General features: G+C 41.8%; 1 long non-coding RNA gene across 1 annotated transcript in view; it reads right to left on the bottom strand.

Annotated features, from left to right (window-relative positions):
- LOC122421200 overlaps nt 1–20,238 on the bottom strand; it is a 47,442-nt gene extending 27,204 nt beyond the window's left edge. Inside the window, exons 1-2 of the long non-coding RNA XR_006263464.1 lie at nt 20,191–20,238; nt 19,925–20,108 (exon numbers count right to left, since the gene is read on the bottom strand). This is a non-coding gene — a long non-coding RNA (uncharacterized LOC122421200). The remainder of the gene's footprint in view (nt 1–19,924; nt 20,109–20,190) is intronic.
- Between the last annotated feature and the right edge of the window lie 838 nt (nt 20,239–21,076).

The following is a 21,076-nucleotide window of genomic DNA, read 5'->3' as shown; positions in this document are numbered from 1 at the left end:
TCCCAGCAATCTTGATTCCAGCTTGTGCTTCATCCTGCCCAGCATTTCTCATGATGTACTCTGCATATAAGTTAAATAAGCAGGTGACAATATAGAGCCTTGACGTACTCCTTTTCCTATTTGGAACCAGTCTGCTGTTCCACGTCCAGTTCTGTTGCTTCCTGAGCTGCATACAAATTTCTCAAGAGGCAGGTCAGGTGGTCTGGTCTTCCCATCTGTTTAAGAATTTTTCAGAGTTTGTTGTAGTCCACACAATCAAAGGCTTTGACATAGTCAATAAAACAGAAATAGATGTTTTTCTGGAACTCTCTTGCTTTTTCAACGGTCAAACGGATGTTGGCAATTTGATCTCTGGTTCCTTTGCCTTTTCTAAAACCAGCTTGGACATCTGGAAGTTCATGGTTCACATACTGTTGAAGCCTGGCTTGGAGAACTTTGAGCTTAGCTTTACTAGCATGTGAGATGAGTGCAATTGTGTGGTAGTTTGAGCATTCTTTGGGATTGGAATGAAAACTGACCTTTTCCAGTCCTCTGGCCACAGCTGAGTTTTCCAAATTTGCTGGCATTCTGAGTGCAGCATTTTAACAACACCATCCTTTAGGGTTTGAAATAGCTCAACTGGAATTCCATTACCTCCACTAGCTTTGTTCGTAGTGATGCTTCCTAAGGCCCACTTGACTTTGCATTCCAGGTTGTCTAGCTCTAGGTGAGTGATCACACCATCATGATTATCTGGGTCATGAAGATCTTTTTTGCATAGTTCTTCTTTGTATTCTTGCCACCTCTTCTTAATATCTTCTGCTTCTGTTAGGTCTATGCCATTTCTGTCCTTTTTTGTGCCCATCTTTGCGTGAAATGTTCCCTTGTTATCCCTTGGTTCCCTTTTCTAAGTCAAGGGCCTATACCATGACCTTCCACCTGTCTTTACCAGTATGACTACTTCTTAAACAGAAAAAAAACTGGGGTCCTCTTAGAATATATGCACAAGAGGTCTGGAAAACCCCAAAATGGATCTTAATCCCCAACCCAGAGGTAAACTGCTGCTGTCCTTGGTGAGCTGACCCCCAGACCAAAGCCAGTGTGAAAAATTTGACACAGTGATAATTTTTTTTAGAATAAGAATAGTAACATTATAGTTTTTTTTATGTTTTTATTTCTTTTTTTTTTTTTAATTTATTTATTTATTTTTTCAGTGGGTTTTGTCATACATTGACACGAACCAGCAATAGATTTACACGTATTCCCCATCCCGATCCCCCCTCCCACCTCCCTCTCCACCCGATTCCTCTGGGTCTTCCCAGTGCACCAGGCTCAAGCACTTGTATTTCTGTCTCCCTAGACTTTCTCTCCCTTTTGATTATCTCTGGGTCAAAGAAAAAGAAGAAGAAAGCAGAAAGAACATAAAAAGCAGCAACAAAATAAACAGCTTCTAGACTCCTTAACAATCCCCAGCCAAGGGCTCATGCCAGTTACTAGATCTATGATGTAGAAGCAGAGTCCTGGCTTCTGCTTGACTTCTCATGACTTCCTGATTTACTTTGAATTTAAATTTGGGGATGGGTCAGAAGTCTAGATTGGGCACAGGTTTTAATCCTCTAGAATGCTAAGGTTAGGGAGGAGGAGATGGGTAGAAATGCATGTGAAGTGAACTGAAAATGGCATGAACTGAACACTAGTCAGGAATGAAGGATAAACATTCCCCGACAGGGACTTCACCCCCACCATCTCATAGCACTGACTGTTGGCACATTTTGGATCCTGCTGGAATACCTTCTGTGATGGCTAATCTCATGTGTCAGCTGGGCCAGGCTATGGTGTCCTATTGTTGGATAAGACACTAGTTCATAGTGAAGGTATGTGAAGGTATTTTCTTAGATATGTATGTGTGTTAGTCACTCGGTCATGTCCAACTCTTTGCGACCCCATGGAAAGTAGCCCGCCAGGCTCCTCTATCCGTGAGATTCTCCAGGCAAGAATACTGGAGTGTGTAGCCACTCCTTTCTCCAGGGGATCTTCCCAACCCAGGGATAGAACCCAGGTCTCCCACATTGCAGGCAGATTCTTTACTGTCTGAGCCACCAGGGAAACCCTTTCTTAGATGTTATGAGCATTTAAATCAGTAGCTTTGAAGCAAAGCCAATTACCCTCCGTAATGTGAGTAGGCCCCATCCAATCATTTGAAGGCCTTGAGAACAAAGACAGGTTTCTCAATGTTGAAGACATTCTCAAGACCACAAATCAGAAACTCTGCTGGAGTTGTCAGCCTGTTGCCCTTTGGAATTCTAACTCCAGCCTGCAACATCAGCTCTGATCTGAATCTCCAGCTAGTCCTGTGAATTTCAGACTTGCCAGCCACCATGTCACAGGAGCCAATTTCTTAAACAAAAACAAACCCACAACTATCTTCAAAGGAAGCCTGCTACACTGACTAGAGCACTTCCTTCTCAGGAAAGGTCTGCTGGGTCTCACTTCTATGTCAGATTCCGGGAATCTCAAATGGCAGTACTGGAAGTGACCTTAGCCTGTTTGGCCAGTGGATGCAAATCTCTATAAACTGCAGTGATACTCAACCTCCAGTAACCAGGGCGGGTGACAGTCAGGGTCTCTCTTGACTATCCTCACAGCACGAGGGGCATGCCTAGCTCATGAACCACTGCAGAACCCCAGTCTCCCTGGTGGCCATGCCCTTCTCCCTCCTTTGAACCACCACTCCTGCCACTGCAGAAATGAGGACTTAAGAGCAATTCCTCTAGCTCTGCAGTGGTAAGACTTTCACTTTGTTGAACATCAGAATTAAAAGGGCAAAACCCCCACCCCCGACCTCTGCAGCCACCCCCGCGAATTGGCTGCAGAAGGGAGTTGGGCAAGAGGTAATTAACCACTGCCGATCACTAACAGCTCAATGGGAAGGCCTGGGTCCAGGAATTCCTTTTGCCAGAGGTCCTGGGAGCATTTGCTGAGGAGAAATGAGTTTGCAAATAAGTACTTTTCTTTGAAAAGGCCCCCTTTCCCCAGCTCCATTAGCTCCCAGCTCGGCTTTCAGCTGCGAGGGCTGTCTTTTCATCTTGAACTTGACATATTCTTCTACTTTAGCCCAGTCACACAGAGCCCTTTGGCAAGCCACTCTCTCTCCCACTGTGAATTGTTGGGTACCAAGGCGGAGAATCAAGATCGAGGTCGGCCAACTTCTCCCCCACAGCCCTCTGACTCTGCCTCTTTTTGTGTTCAACAATGGGTTTCCAAATCTTTGGTTTTCTTTGTCATCAGGAAAGATGTTGGAGTCAAACAAAGGGAGAACAAGAATTCCAGACGTGCTGAGAAAATGTGTGTGTGTGTGTGTGTGTGTGTGTGTGTGCGCGCGCGCGCGCATGCGTGTACACACTGTCTCACTAGCCACCCCCAAGGCCACTGATCAGCATTTGTAACCCTCAGGAATGTGCGTCATTTAGGGTTGAGTTAGTGGTTGGAGAAATGTTCCTTCCAACTTCTTGCTGTAATATTTAACCTCTTTCTCATCTTCAGTGAGGTGAGGAAGCAGAACACCATGTGTCTCTGCTCTTACCTGCGGCACTTCTTTAGAATGCAGTCCCAGCTCCCCATCTGCATTGTCCCAGCCATTTTCTTTTTTCTGGATTCTCACCCTGTGTCCTAAGCTTTTCTCATCTCCTGTCTTTTGCTCCCTCCAAAATATGCTCCGACCACAGCCTAAGGGATCTTTCTAAGATGTGGATCTGACTACCTAGCTGCCCATTTGCTGGAGATTTAAGTCTAAGCTCCTAGGGGCAAGTCAAGGTGCCCTGGGGTTCTGATCTTACCCACCACAGCCCCTCAGCTTCCCTTTGTCTTCTCTCCTTCTCCTTGCCTTTCTCTCTCTCCCCACCCACTCTCTTATTTTTGTGTAGCTGTGCTCCTTTCTTGATATCAGTTTTTTGTTTGTTATTAAAGGTAAACTCTGCCCCTCCCTAAACTCTTAAGTCCCGATCTACTCTCGCCATCCTAGATGGGGTGAGCCATTTATGAAGTTTTCACTGCTCCTCTCCATTTTCAATGTATCTCTTGCATTTGCTCACCTTTCTGGCCAGCCTGAAAGCCCCCTGGGGTGGAAGCTTTCTAGCCCTAATGGAGCCCTGCATAGTGCGGGACATGTAAACTATCCTCAGCTACTGCACTGGACTAACAGGAGGCGTAACACAAACATCCTTTAGGAGTTAGCCGCTCTGACTCCGATTCATGCCGACTGAATCCTGGCATTCATTGCCTGAGCCTCCTTTGCCTTACCTGTGAAACGGGCATAATCACATCACTTTCAGAGCACAGCTGGTCAAAATTCACCAAGATACTGCATACAAAGTGCTCAATGCACCCCTAACATAAATAATTAATAAAACATTGATATTTACCATCTTTGGGAGGTGGAGACCTGTTTGTCTCCTCCCTCTTTGTTCACAGGCCACCTCCATCCCAGTTCCCCACTGAGGTCATTCACTACAGGGGAAGAAAGAGTTAAGCTTGACTCTTCACCACAAATCCACAGGCACTAAATAAGGCTCCAGTGCTCAGAATTTAAGTATGGGCTGCAGTTAACTATAAACAGCTGTTGGAAGATAATAGCCTTCTACTGGTAAAATAAGGCCAGCCCCCTCCCTCACAATGAAACCTTTCTTGTAAAGAGCATTCTGAACCGATAGATAGATCTCAGTCTGGCAGTAATCAGAATTAAGAGATGGGGGTGAAGGGTCCTTCCCAGATCAGGCCGACATATATATAGCAATTCTATTTCCATTTCCAAAAGCCCAAACACTGGGCGTCTCTTATCTGCAGTACATTCCCCCTTTTGTTCCAAGTGGGAAACACAACTCTGGCCCCTGCTGCTCCCTTCCTGGGCCGGCATTAACTCTCATAACAGGCAAAAGAGCAGACATGAGCCAAGAAGACATACATATCGTTCTTTATACTAAAGCGCTTCCCTCGACTAATCTCTTCCCAGTTTAGGAAACTGTGTTTGAATCAGAGCTCAGCAATGTGAGTCTACATGGAATTCAGGCACCTTTAGGTCCATTTTGGAATATAACAAAGGTGAGGTTCCTGTGAGTGGCTTCCATTCTGCTGGACACAGATGCATGGGATGGGCTTGGGGAATAGATTATGGAAAACAATGTTTGTTTCAGAAAATATTTGTTAAACATGCACCTGGTGTCAGGCAAACAGGAGGCACTTGATGTTTGTGTGTTCTTGAGTGTGCTCATCAGTATCCATGTGTGAAGAATGATGAAACAACTCCAGAAGCAAATGGGTTTGCTTTCAGAGAGTGGTTGCTGGAGCCATAGTGTTTGAAATGGAACTCTGAGTGGCTTATCTAGTGTAAATTCTACTCATCCATTCATTTAGCCCATCCTTCCTTCCATCTTTCTATCATCTATCCTTCTATAACCTCTCTCTATCTATTGAATTTGTTGAGAGACTCAGAAAAACTAAGTAGTTTATACAGTGTCAATCAGAAAGTTAGAAGCAGAAACAGGAGATGTAGCAAACCGTATGATTCCCAGGCTTGTGAGTCAATCAGACATGGAAAATCATGGGACTAAAGTCATAGCACTATTGCAAAAGTTCTAGGGCCCACAACAGATTTCCCAACTTGGGGATCTGGCATAGGGATGGAGAACCCCCAGAGAATTTGACTTTGAAGGCCAGTGGGATTTGATGAATCTTGGAGGGCACAAACAAAACCGTGTGCACACCAGGACCCAGGAGAAGGCAGCAGTGACCCCATAAGGACTGAGCCAGACTTGCCTGTGAGTATCCAGGAGTCTCCTGGACAGGGGGTTGGAGGCGTGGGTTGACAGTGGCCTGCTGCAGGGTCAGGAGTACTGAATACAACAGTCTTCGGAGCCCCGGCTTGCTGGAATAAGTTCCTTTGTATGAGGTCACCATTACTGTCATTCCTCCTACCATGGTTTGGCCTCACAGGGAGGGAACACAGCCCCAACCATCAGCAGAAAATTGGATTAAAGACTTACTGAACATGGTGAGACTTTATTTGGGGCGGGGGGGTGGGGGGGTGGGGGCTCCAAAATCACTGCAGATAGTGACTGCAGCCATGAAATTAAAAGACACTTGCTCCTTAGAAGAAAAACTATGACCAACCTAGACAGCATATTAAAAAGCAGAGACATTACTTTGCTGACAAAGTCCTCAACTTTTGTTGCTGAAGTTGAACTGGAATACAAAAGTAGGAAGTCAAGAGATACCTGTAGTAACAGAAATCTGACTGCAGAGTTCCAAAGAATGGCAAGAATAGATAAGAAAGCTTTCCTAAGTGACGAGTGCAAAGAAATAGAGGAAAACAATAGAATGGGAAAGACTAGAGATCTCTTCAAGAAAATCAGAGGTACCAAGGGAATATTTCATGCAAAGATGGGCACAATAAAGGGCAGAATCCATATGGACCTAACAGAAGCAGAAGATATTAAGAGGTGGCAAGAATACACAGAAGAACTCAATAAAAAAGATCTTAATGACCCAGGTAACCACAATGGTGTGATCACTCAACTAGAGCCAGACATCCTGGAGTGTGTAGTCAAGTGGGCCTTAGGAAGCATCATTACGAACAAAGCTAGTGGGGTGATGGAATTCCAGCTGGGCTATTTCAAATCCTAAAAGATGATGCTGTTAAAGTGATGCACTCAATATGGCAGCAAATTTGGAAAACTCAGCAGTGGCCACAGGACTGGAAAAGGTCAATTTTCATTCCAATCTGAAAGGCAGGCAATGCCAAAGATTGTTCAAACTACCACACAATTGCACTCATCTCACACCCCAGCAAAGTAATGCTCAAAATTCTCCAAGCTAGGCTTCAGTAGTACATGAACCAAGAACTTCCAGATGTTCAAACTGGAATTTAGAAAAGGTAGAGGAACCATAGATCAAATTGCCAACACTGTTGGATCATAGGAAAAGCAAGAGAATTCCAGAGAAACCTCTACTTGCGCTTCATTGATTATGCTAATGCCTTTGACTGACTTGGAAAATTTTTCAAAAGATGGGAATATAAGACCACCTTACCTGCCTCCTGAGAAACCTGTATTCAGGTCAAAAAGCAACAGTTAGAATGGGACATGGAACAATGGACTGGTTCCAAACTGGGAAAGGAGTACATCAAGGCTGTATCGTCACCCTGCTTATTTAACTTACATGCAGAGTGAAATGTGAAATGCCAGGCTGTATGAATCAAAAGCTGGAATCAAGACTGCAGGGAGAAATATCAATAACCTCATATACGCAGATGACACCACCCTTATGGCAGAAAATGAAGAGGAACTAAAGAGCCTCTTGATGAAGGTAGAAGAGGAGAGTGAAAACGTTGGCTTAAAGCTCAACATTCAAAAAACTAAGATCATGGCATCTGGTCCCATCACTTCGTGGCAAATAGATGGGGAAACAATGGAAACAGTGACAGACTTTATTCTTTGGGGCTCCAAAATCACTGCAGATGGTGACTTCAGCCATGACTTTAAAAGATGCTTGCTCCTTGAAAGAAAAGCCATGACAAACCTAGACAGCGTATTAAAAAGCAGAGACATTACTTTGTCAACAAAGGTTCATCTAGTCACAGCTATAATTTTTCCAGTAGTCATATATGGATGTAAGAGTTGGTCCATAAAGAAGGCTGTATGCCAAAGAATTTATGCTTTTGAACTGTGGTGTTGGAGAAGGCTCTTAAGAGTTCCTTGGATTGCAAGATCAAACCAGTCTATCCTAAAGGAAATCAGTCCTGAATATTCACTGGAAGGACCAATGCTGAAGTTTAAGCTCCAATACTTTGGTCACCTGATGTGAAGAGCCAACTCATTAGTAAAAACCCTGATGCTGGGAAAGATTGAAGGCAGGAGAAGAAGGGGACGGACAACAGAGGATGAAATGGTTGGATGGCATCACCAACTCAATGGACATGAGTTTGAGGAAGCCCGGGGAGATGGTAAAGGACAGGGAAGCCTGGCATGCTGCAATCCATGGGGTTGCAAAGAGTCAGACACTACTGAACAACAGCAACAAAGTCAGTCTCTGAAGCTTGGGTAAACAGAACTTGAAAGGAATGGTAGTAGGAGCAGCACTCCAGAGTTATATTCTGTTTATTGCCGTGGTCTCAAGAGAAGCAATGTTGTCTGCTGATGTCGATCCCCAGCTAGATCTTATATCTTGGAAAGTAACAGCGATGGTAAGTACTGTTGAATTAATGAATGATTTATGGACCTGCCCACTGCTGTGAAGGCAGCTTTTGCATGTCTAACAATGCAGGAATAATGAGTACCCATGGTTATCCTTACTGAGGTTCATCACCAGTAAATGATGGCCTGAGAGATGGACTCTAGTTATTCCCATTTTATAGATAAGGAAAGTGAGATTTGGAAAGGTTACAGCATTTGCTTCTTGTCACTCAGTTAAGAAGTTTCACAGCCAAGGTTCAAAGCTCTATTTTCTGACCTACACCTTGATGTCTTGACTACTAAGCTGCCTTACTGAAAAATAATAAATTGAAAAATCATTGCCCTCTATGTATGATGCAAAGCATACTTGTGTTTTTGCTTTGTGCCCTTAAACTGTCAAAAGTGTACCATCCCGAGAGATAACTTTGTTATTCCTATTTTACATGAGTGAGATCTGAGGCTCTGATAAGGCACCTGACTTGTTCAAGGTCACTCAGTTTGTAAGGTGTGGAGATTCCTAAAATCAAGTCCCATGCTTCTTTCATGACAGCATTGCTGTGCTGTGCTTAGACACTTAGTCATGTCCAACTCTTTGCGACACCATGGACTGCAGCCCGCCAGACTCCTCTGTCCATGGGGATTCTCCAGGCAGGAATACTGGAGGGGTTGCCATGCCCTCCTCCAGAGGATCTATCCAACCCAGGGATTAGACCCAGGTCTCCCACAGTTGCAGGTGGATTCTTCACCACCTAAGCCGCCAGGGAAGCTATCTCCCTGGATATTTTAAATCCACAAAATGTTGTCTATACTATGTCCTAGCAAACACAGGTTAAGATCACCTTTCAAAAAATTCTAAGATGTTACCAACATCAAAATGATCAAACCAACCAAAGGAGGAAAAGGAACAAGTTCCCAGGCTTGGGTTGAGACAAAGGTGACAAATGTAGCCCAAATTCTGGTCAGTTACTTCCAGGCCAATTCCAGTCAATTACTCTTAGATCCCTGGAGGGTAGTGCCAAGAAAGATCATGATCTTAATGGGAAAGCATCCACTGATATTGAATTAAGCTGGTACCATGTTGGAATGCATAGGGGTGGCTGGGAAGGAATGTCTTGATTGTCTTTCCAGATGTCCTTTTCCCTTTTCATTCTGCTCTGTGGTTGACCCCTACACCAGAGGAGTCCCTTACTCTCCAGTCTCTGGCTGGGTTTGGCCAATGGGGAGACCACCAGGAGACTGAAAGGAGGGAGAGATGAGGTGGAGGTTGCGGCTTTTAGTTCCCTGATTCCCTTGCCGTGGGACCACCGTGGCTGATCTCACCCCCTCAGAGGAAGATCACGGCTCCTGTTAGGAGGCTATCTGCTCTTGGCATTCTCTCTCCAGATCCCAATCCTCCCCTCCTTCCTCCTTCACTAGCCCCGGGTTACTGTGCACTGCACGTGTCTTGAGGGTTTCTCACATGGTGCTATGTCTGTATAAACATTCTCGTCACTAAACTTTCTCCAACTGGAGTGTGACCAACTGACACACAGTGCTGAATGACAGACTGGTCGTGTCATATGGGAATGTGTCATGGATGGATGAATCAGCACAGCCTCTTGTGGAAAGGGGATCCTAAAGATGCCTTTTCTCTTTTCTCTCTTCTCTTTGCTTCCCCTCCTCCCCACTCCCCTTCTTTTACTGGTGACATTTTATTGTATATGTATTGTATATTACTGGAAAAGACTGGGGGCAAAAGGAGAAGTGGGTGGCAGAGGATGAGACGGTTAGATAACATCACTGACTTAATGGACATAAATTTGAGCAAACTCCAGGAGATGGTGGAGGACAGAGGAGCCTGGCGTGCTGCAGGCCATGGGGTTGCAGAGTCAACCATGACTTAGCGACTGAACAGCAACAAGAACATTAGTGCAGATGGTTCTTGGATCTGTCCAACCTCCTTCAACTGAAGACAATGTTGCATAGTGAAGAGTGTCTGGGATCTCACACCAAATGGAACAGACCTGGACTCATTCATACCCAGCTCCAGCCATGTCTGAGTGTCCAAGTTCCAAGCTTGGATCGGATGGTTACATACTTGGGGCCTCTGTTTCCTATACAAAATTGGGATAATAACACCTACATCACTAGGTGATGTTATTTTTTGTGTTATTTTTTGCTTGGAAGATATGGCACCTGTAAAATTACTCTTATTTATAACATTTGACCAAGTTCACATGGATACAGAATGGAAATTTTGGGATAAGGCACTTTTTTTTTTCATCTGCCCAAAGTTAGCAGGATGGCAGGGTTGTTCCCTTCTTCCCTCCTTCCCTCCCCTCTTCCCTCATTCCATGCCTCCATTCCTTCTCTTTCTATAATAATTAATCTTTTTGCTGCTTCTTAAACCCTGACACCCTAGAGGTGCTTCTCACCTCTAGGAGTCCTGGAAGACTCAGAGAATACGGAGGATTTAACCATCAGCATTTCATACCATAGAAACCTCAGCCATCCAGACCCCAGTTAAATTAGATGTTGAGCTTCCTGAAGATGGGGATTGATATTATTTATTTCTCTATCCCCAATTCCTGATGTCCAGTTTATACACAGTAAATGATTATTGAGTTAATGAGTTATACTGGCTAGTCTTGCTTTCCATAGATATAAGGCTTCCCTCCTTTAAATGTGGAATGACTATCTCTTTTATTTAAATCATTTTGAATGAAAACCTTTTTGAAAAATCACCATTTCAAGCAGAATATACAAACACTATTTGCATTTGAAAATAATTTGGAAACATCTTTCTGAGGACAGATTATGCCACCATAGTTAAATGAACCGGTGCCATCAAGGGAGACTGGGTTGTACAGAGACCCTTTGCTTCTTCACCAAATGTTCTTGGGTGGCTTCCTATTTTAAATCCTTAAAGCCCAATTCTTCTACTCACTCTCCTCTCTTTCCAGTTGCTGTTTCTAACATGTTGTGGGACTGGATACCAAGAAATTATGAGCATTTGAGTTCTGTGTAAAGTAAGAGTAAAAAGCTCTGAAAAAGTGTGTGCAAACAAAGAGGGAATGGAATGAATACCACCTGCTCTGTTTAGAAACTTTTATTCTTATTTTCTGGGTATTTTTAAAATGATGTTAGATATGAGAAAGCACTGGTACCTAAAAATGACTTGGAAAGACAAAACATCTGCTTTCTTTGCCAAAGGAGGCCAAAGAACACCTTAAAATGCCTTGAAGTAACATCTGGGCCTAGCATACCTGTGAGGGATTTTATTTAAAGTCCATATTGTCCATATTGAAATCCCCATCCCTCTAATGTGGATTCTCATAGGAATCAGAAATGAAGTTTACACACACAGCCTCAGGTTCAGATTAGCTTTATCTGAGGTTCTGTCCCCAGAGTAGTCAAGGGTGATGGAAACAGCCAGAGTCCCTTTGGAGGAGTGGAGGAAAAGCTGGGTTCTGGGATGGAGCTCCCTATCCTATGTGCCAACGGGAAACCAAGCCCTTTCTGATCCTCAGCTTGCTAATCTGTAAAACAGGAATGACTATACACCTGGTAAGGCTTCCCAATGTGGACCTGAAAATGATAGGAGGAAGAACAAGCAGAAGTATCTTGTAAAGACAAATGTTATCAAAAGTGTTCAAATGATATGTTCAAATGTTACCATAAGTGTTCAAGTGTTTCACATGATGATGAAGGCTCATTTCCAGTGCTGGCTTGTGAATCTCACTGTGCTTGTGTGAACTTCTAGGGGAAAGATTCCTGAACCAACCATGGGAATCTGAAATGTAATCTCCTCTGGACTTGGGGGTTAAAGACTTTACATCTGGGAGCCTGCAAGTAGCTCCAAAGTCAACTTCAGTCCAACTCACTTTCCTATAGAAACTTTACAGCTGATACTGTGTTTAAAGCTGGAAAAGGATCTGTCTGTCTAGGATGCTGCTCTGCTTGGAGGCCAGGAGACTGAGTTAACTTTCAGCTTCTATTGCAGTAACTGCTTCATGTTAAGCTCTGATCAGTTTATCTACACCATTCCTCTCTGAGAATCTCTGCAGATTCTGATCTTTCTGTTTTACTTTAAATACCTTTAGAGACAATTTCTAAATGTCAGTTAATTCAACTTATTTTTGAGTGTGTGAAACAAGAGTACTGTAAATGGTGAATAAATGGGAAATAAATAGATGATGAAAAATAAATGAGTAATAGAAATTGTACAGCCCAAAAAAGGTACCTTAATGTGTGCACACACACACACACACACACACACACACCATTTAGGAAATTGGGAATTCCAGGAAAGAATGTAGACTGTGAAAAGAAAATCTAACTGTGTTACAAATGTGTAAGACAACCTCATCGAAAAGGGTGGGAATAAAAGGTGCTGACCTAAGTAAATTTTGGAAATGAGTTGAGTCTTCAAGATTAAAGGCAAGAAGAATGACTTAAGCACTGTCCCCAGGCTGACAAAGTTGTTTTCCACAGGGATACAGGTTAACAATTCTGATACTGCTGTGCAGGTACTCTGGAGCTAAACAAATAACTAAAGGGATGGCAGAAGATGGGAACTAGGCTTCTCACTGCTGGAGTGGAAACATAAATAAGCAAGATGAGGAAGCTAGAGTAATTCTTGTGATCAGTGATCAAAGCTGGAAGCATCAAGATGAACTGATATTTCGCTTACTATAACTGCAGATGGTTACAGATGGAAATATTTTCATGTGTATATACACAAATGTGTGTGTGTATATATATATGCATATATACATGAGTCAGCATACACCTACATAAGTAATACATATTTTTTGATCACTTAGCTGAGAACATCCAAAAAAAATAGTACCCTAGTAGCAATGAGCACAGCTAGTACCCAGATCTTGGTTTCTAATACCATTCTCCATTAAGAGAAACCAGGGCTTCTTGGAAAAATGCTCTAGGACCTGAGCAGGAAATATATAAAATGAGCTTGGAGGAGAAGGTAAGAAAAGGCTGAAAAATTTTAAATGCTCACAATGATATAGGGATGTCAAAGGAGTACTTTGAAAGAACTTGAAAAGAATTTGCGCCTTGAAAGAACTGAAAGAACTCTCAATAGCCAAAGCTAGACAATTTACAGCAACACAAGTATGTAGTGTTGGACTAAAACTCAAAGTAGAAAATGCATATTTATGAGTCTATACATATCTAAATAAATGATTAAATAAGTTAATAACTCAGGGAGGAGGGACAACTAACCTGTTCAAATGATTTCCAGACTATTTTGTAGATACTCTTGTCTTTAAGGAGGGGAAGCATAGTTTCAGACTCTCTAAGGAGGGGAAGCATAGTTTCAGACTCTCTAAGTTTGGTCTGCACACTGTGACTTTGTTCCCAAGAATATATGAAAATCAGGGGGGAGGGGATTAGTAATTTCACAGTAAAGAAATCTGACAAACACTACCTCAGTCTTGTGATCAAGGTCAACCTCCACCCTCATAAATCATGTTGATGACATGATATGATGGAAATGGCTTTTTCCACTATAGTTTTCCTCTCAAAACCCCATAACTCTAGACTAGCCATGGGAAAACATCAAATTCCAATAAAGGGACATCCTACAAAATACTTGACTCCTTAAAACTGTCAAGGTCTACAAAAACAAGGAAAGTGACACATGGTCACAGCCAAGAGGAACCTAAGGAAACCTGACAACAAAATGTACTGTGATATCCAGGATGGGATTCCACTGCAGAAAGGACAACAGATAAAAACTAAGATCTGAATAATCTATAACTTCAATAATAATGCATAAATATCAGTTGATGAATTACAGTAAATATATAAAATTCATGCATGATGTTAATAGTAGGGAAAACAGCATGGAGTACAAGGAAACTTTCTGTACTACATTTTCAATTTTTTGACAAATCTACAACTTCTAAAAATAAAATTGATTTTTTAAATGAATGAGAAACAGTTATAAATTTAGCTTTATAAATTATTGAGCAGTTGCTATGTTTACTATATCCCAGACATTGTCATATTTGGAAAGTTCAAGATTTTGTTTGTAACTTTATTTAATTTCAACTCTACAGAGATGCTGTGTATATTGAAAAATGAGAATATATGTCAAGTGATTAGAACAGTGGCTCAAACTTAAGGGACCCTCAATGATTTTTTTGGAGGGTGATGATGATGATTAGGTTTTGCTTTTTACTTTTTAAAATTGAGATATATTGATACACAATACAATATTATGTAATTTATAGGTATACATCATAATGGTTCACAATCTTTAAAGGCTGTACTCTATTTATAATTATTATAAAATATTGGCTATATTCCCTCTGTGGTACAATAATCCTTGTAGCTTTTTATACACAATAGTTTGTATCTCTTAATCCCTACCTCTCTCTTGCCCCTCCTCACTTTCCTCTCCCCACTAATAACCACTAGTTTGTTCTTTATATCTGTGTCATTTTGGGATTTCATATTTAAGTGATATTATATAGTATTTGCTATTCTGACTTATTTCACTTAGCCTAATACCCTCCAAGTCCATCTGTATTGTTGCAAATGGCAAAGTTTCATTTTTATGGCTAAACAGGATTCCATTACACACACACATACAGACATACCACTTGCTAAGTGGGAGAAAATATCTCTAATGATATGATCAGGGAATTAATAATCAAAATATATAAACAGCTCATATAACGTGACATCAAAAAGCAAACACCATGATTTAAAAATGGGCAGAACAAAAATATACATGCACCCTAATGTTCACTGATCACTATTTACAGTAGCCAGGAGATAGAAACAACCTAAATGTCCATCAACAGAAGAATGGATAAAGAAGATATGGTACATATATACAATGGAATATTAGCCATAAAAAGGAACAGAATTGCATAATTTGCAGACCTACGGATGGACCTAGAGACTACCATACGGAGTGAAGTAAGTCAGAAAAGCAAATATATTATGTTGCTCACATGTGAACTCTAGAAAAATTACACAGATAAACTTATTTGTGAAGCAGAAATAGAGACACAAATATAGAGAATGGATATATGGATACCAGAGGGAGAAGGGAGGCGGAAGGAACTGCAAGACTGGGACTGATGTAGATACACTACTGTGTATAAAATAACTAGTCAGACTCTACTGTATAGCACAAGGAACTCTACTCAGTGCTTAGTGGTGACCTAAATGGGAAGGAAATCCAAAAAAGAGAGGATATGTTTATATGTACAACTGATTCTCTTTGCTGTTCAATAGAAACTAATACAATATTGTAAAGCAGCTGTACTCCAGTAAAAACTAGTTTAAAAATCTTCCCACAAAGAAAATTCTATATCTAGCTGGCTTCAAGGTAAATTCTACCAAAAAAATTTAAAAATGGGCAGATCTGAATAGACATTTTTCCAAAAAAAAAAGACATACAGATGGCCACCAGGCCCATGAAAAGGTGCTGAACATTGTTAACCATCAGAGAAATGCAAATTAAAACCACAATGAAATATCACCTAATATCTTTCAGAATGGCTATCATCAAAAAGGCCACAGATAACAAGTGTTGGTGAGGATATGGAGAAAAGGCAACCCTTGTACAATGCTGGTGAGAATATAAACTGGTGCAGGTGCTGTGAAAAACAGTATGGTGGTTGCTTAAAAGCCTAAAAACATATGACCTACCCTATGAACTACCAAATGACCCAACAATTCTCCTCCTGGGTATTTATCTGAAAAAAATAAAAATGCTAATTTTTATAAAAGATACATACACCTCAGTGTTCACAGCAACATTATTTACAATTGCCAAAATACAGAAACAATCTAAATGTTCATCAACAGATGAATGGGTTTTGCTTTTGAAAACTCATAGATATAGCATAAGGTGACTCCCCTGCTCTAGTCTGGGGCTGGTCAAGGAAATTTTTGGATAAGGTTTGAGTCCTTAAGGATGAGTAACAATTTGCTGAGTGAAGAGGGCAGAGGCGGAAAATTGGAACTGACATAGATATACTGGGCTTGTCCGGTGGCTCAGCTGGTAAAAAATCTGCCTGCAGTGAGGGAGACCTGGGTTCGATCCCTGAGTTGGGAAGATCCCCTGGAGAAAGGAACGGCTGCCGACTCCAGTATTCTGGCCTGGAGAATTCCATGGACTATCCATCGGGTCACAAAGAGTCAGACAGGACTGTGCAACTTTCACCGATACTATGGATAAAATAGATAACGAATGAGAATCTACTGTATAGCACTGGAAACTCAACTCTGCTCCAAAGGAAAGGAAATCCAGGAAAGAGGGGATTTATGTAAACATATCAATGATTTACTTTGCTGCACAGCAGAAATGAACACAACAAAGTGACTTCCCTGGTGGTTCAGTGAAGAAAACCCCAGGCTCCCGATGCAGGAGGTCTAGGTTTGATCCCTGGTCAGGGAACTAGATCCTGCCTGCCTCAACTAAGACCTGGCACAGCCAATTAAATAAATATTTTAAAAAGAAGAAGTCAGCAACATTGTGAAGCAGCTATATTCCAATAAGAAAAAAAAATTAAAAGATTATAAAAAAGAAGGCAGAGGCAGCATTCCTGCAGTGGAACCAGCCTAGTCAAAGGCAGGGAAGTATTACCGCGAGTGTTCTATAAGTCAGGGTGCAGCTTTATGTGATCTGCTTTTGTTGAAGAACATTATGGAAGGCTGAAAGGAGGGAAAGGAAGGCTGGAGTGATCAGCAGTGGCCACAGCACAAAAGGCATTGTGCACTCGGCTAAGGAACCTGAGAACCTCTTTCTTCCAGAGAGCCGGTGAGAATTTTCGACCCTACAGAGAAGGCAATCACGTTCCTGTTTTGGATGGACTCATACCCCTGGCTGCTGTTAAGAGCAGGGTGAGAGTACAAACAGATGGAAAGTTGGAAGGCTGGGGAGCTTGAAGCTGTCTGAAAAGCACGACATTTTCTTGGGGCCACTTATAATCCTCTGACTTCCTAAACTAACTGCACTTTTGTGAAGTGCCTGTCTAAATATTCTCTTTTGACGTGCATTAGCTATAAAGGTAGAAGCTGACTTTGGCACAGAAATACATTTGTGAGACAGAGGAAAACGTTCCCTTCACGACTGCTTCTTGTTCCAGCCTTCCTTGCCAAGAGAAAAAAATCCGTGCTAGAAATGAGAAATTTGAAACTCCAGGAACTGCCATTTTGAAACTCTCCCCCTCCTCATACACAAAGCCATGGTATCTGACAGGTCCTGTGGTTTTGATTCATCTTTCCCTAAGTATTTATGATGGCTAATCCCAAACCAAACTTTAACAACTAGCTATTATTCTTGTTAACCATTCATGGTTAAATGGACAGAACCCAAATCTGGAATTTGGGCATCCCGGTTCTTATTCCAGCTTGGCTACTTACCAGCTGTGGGACTTTATATGGCCCTTCAATATTTTGGATCCCATTTTTCAAAATTTCTTCAATGGGAAATACGTCCCAGTTTCCACCAGCATCACCAACATAAAGACATCACCAATCCTGACTCCTTAATCTCAGGTTTCCAGAAGGGTTAAACACAACCATGGATAGAAAAACAGCTTGCTCTTGTCATCAAAAGGTAATGGCAGGGGCTCCCCTCATGGCTCACTGGGAAAGAATCTGCCTGCCAGTGCAGGAGACACAGGTTCCATCCCTGGTCCAGGAAGATGCCACATGCCATGGAGGAACTAAGTCTGTGCATCACAATTACAGAGCCTGTGCCAGAGCCTGCATGCCCCAACTACTGAGCCCACGTGCTGCAACTGCCGAAGCCTGTGCTCCGCAGCAAGAGAAGTCACCACAATGAGAAAATCAGGCATTGCAATGAAGAGTAGCCCCCGCTCGCCGCAACTAGAGAAAAGCCTGCATAGCAACAAAGACCCGGCACAGCCAAAAATAAATATATTGTTTTAAAAAGATAATAGCATATGAATAATCCTCAAATTGCAGTGTTGAGACTTTGGTCAAATTCAGTGCCTAGTACCTACTAGTCACTGAGAGAATATTTGCTGAATGAAGACCAGGACATTTATTACAGCCGTGTGCCCCCTGTGCTATTTGGATGCATGCTCTATGACATAGAAATGAGGAATCAATTTGTCCTGGTATTGCTGACTTTCTGGCATAGAGTAGCTTAATGAACTGTGAGTATAAGCACTGAAACAGCTTTGGTTGTGTTATTATTAGGGACTCCAGATATGTCCTAAAACATGTGTATGATCTCTTAGAGTGGGCTTGGTTCATTAATCATTGAATCCACTGAAAAACAAAGAGATCCTTTCATGCAGTATCTATCTATCTATAACCATCATACTGATCATTTTCTTATTCCCCAGCTAAATAGGTCATTTTTGTCCTTTTTGCTCAGAGCCAAACAGTTCTTTCCATCACAGACTCCATGTCTTGCTTTTGTTACCCTAAATTGCTAGATTTTATGTCCTCCCTTCCTTCCATGTCTTGAGCTAGCTTTTCTCCTGTCAGGGAAGCCAGATGCTTTTTTCACTAAGGACATTTTCTTAAAAAACAAACGAGATCAAAACAGACACAGATCCCTGATAAACAGGCCTCCAAACACAGCTAAGTAAAGGTGGTATACACAGAATATTTTCTTTTGCCTTTCTCTGGCTATGTGGTCTACATGCAAATTCCTCTGGGGCAGATACTAGATTTCTGTGCCTTAATATTTAGCATAGGGTCCAGTGCAGAGCAGAAAATAAATACTTGTGGAGAAAATAATCTCTTTCTTAAAGAAGCCACCACAATGAGAAGCCCTTGCAGCACAAGTAAGAGTAGCCCCTGCTCGCTGCAACTAGAGAAAGCCCACCCATACCAATGAAGACTCAGTGCAGTCAAAAATAAATAAATATAAGAGTGAATATTGTTTTAAGTATATCTCAAGACTTGACTTGGATACAGGGATAATTCAGTACTTTGCTACTCAAAGTATAATCTATAGACCAGCAGCACTGACAATAGCTTGGAGCTTGTTAGCACTGCAGAATCCCCTGCCCCAATTTGAACCAATTAAATCACAACCTTCATTTTAATGAGATTGAGGCGATTCATTTGAGAACCACTGATCTTGTCCAATGGTTATGAACCTTAGCTGAAAACTGAATCATCTAAAGAACTTAAAATATTTGTGTGATATAGCTATCAGGATCCCATGGATAGAGATTCTGATTTATTTGGTCTGGGAATGTTGCTTGGATATTAAGATTTTTAAAAGTTCCCCGTGTCACTCAAGTGATAAGCCAAGGCTGAGAATCATTGATCTGGTCCAATTTTCTCATGTAAATATAGATAGTTCTCTACTGAGCCCACACGCCACAACCATAGAAACCCACACACCTAGAGCCCATGCTCTGCAACAACAGAAGCCATCACAATGAGAAGCCTGGGCACCACAACTAGAGGGTAGACCTGGCTCGCTGCAACTAGAGAAAGCTCACACATAGCAATGAAGACCCAGCACAGTCAAAAATAAATATTTAAAAATATATATTAGATAGTTCTCTAAAGCAGAATGGACACATCTAGATATTCAACAGCACTTTATAGAGAACAGTGACTGAGCAACCTTTAATCTACTACTTCTTTCTAAACCTCTTCCCTCTTACATTTTTCCTAAAATTATCAATTTGTTCCCTATCATAGAATATCCAAGATGCAGAGGAGCCCCTAGGAGCCATTAGTCATTCTATGACTTTACTTACCACTCAGAGCTGATGAGTTAGAAGGCAGACTCAAGCTGAAGGAATCAGATTCTATCTTCTAGGAATCTGAAACTGGGACCAGGAGCAGGACTGATGGTCTTGGCTGCTGGCTGGTCCTCTCACAGGTGAAGCCAGGATCCTTGGGGCTACATAGTCTACCCTGGGAACTTTGAGCAGAGAAGGGCTGTAAGGAAACAGAACAATAAATCAAGCACATGATGAGAAGTAGGAATAGTTAAGGGGAGAGAGTCAATTTTTAGGTTTACTTATGGCTTCCAGTCCGTGTTTCCAGACCCTTCCCTAGCTAAGCTAAGTTGCATTTCCATCCCATTATTTCATGAAACATTACTATTTATAATTTACCACAAGCATTTTTCCTTAAGTCAGCTCAAGTTGAGTTTAGCCTTGGCAAGCACAAAAAGTCCTAACTAATTTAGTCATCTTATTTCCCTGATTAATTCTGATCAGCACTTTAGCACACATGTGACATCAGTGAAACCCATTGTTAAGGGCTGAGCTTCGAGACCATCCAACTCAAAACAGGGATAAGGAATATCCATATGTGATGGCAATTCTCTTTTTAAATGAGGGTATCATTTAAAAAAAAAATCCATATGATTGAGGCTCTGAGTTAGACCTTTCCAAAAATGGCTACTGTTTAATCCTCTCAACGTTATTGACATGATACAGAAAACAGAAACTGGGTCTCAGAGTTGTTGACCGAGTCGTACATCTAGAAAGGGGCATTGTTTGGATTCACGTCAGCCTTTCAGACTTTAAACCCATGCTTGGGGACCAGCAGGGATGGGTGGCAGGGAAGTGTGGCAGGTAATAAAGCTGACTAAGTGAGGGAGGTGAGGGATGAACGGCTTGGTTTGTCATCAATCAGGGATCTAACAATGGAACAGATCAACCAGAGCACTTCAAATATCTCCCCCTTCTTCTCTTGAATGAGATAATGACTTTGGAATATTTGGGGGTCACCCTGAAGACTGTATATGCTCCTTCTACCTCATGACAGTGGACTGTATGGTGTCTCATAGACCGGGGCCTCAGTAATCCTTGTCTGAAACCATCTGCAAACTGCAACCATGAAACACACCTTTCTGATGTTTGCTTTCTAACTCATCCTGGGACATATTTGAAGAGCAG

This window comes from Cervus canadensis, chromosome 18, assembly GCF_019320065.1.
Source record: "Cervus canadensis isolate Bull #8, Minnesota chromosome 18, ASM1932006v1, whole genome shotgun sequence".
NCBI classification, from domain to species: domain Eukaryota; kingdom Metazoa; phylum Chordata; class Mammalia; order Artiodactyla; family Cervidae; genus Cervus; species Cervus canadensis.
This window is presented reverse-complemented; position numbering and strand designations above follow the sequence as displayed.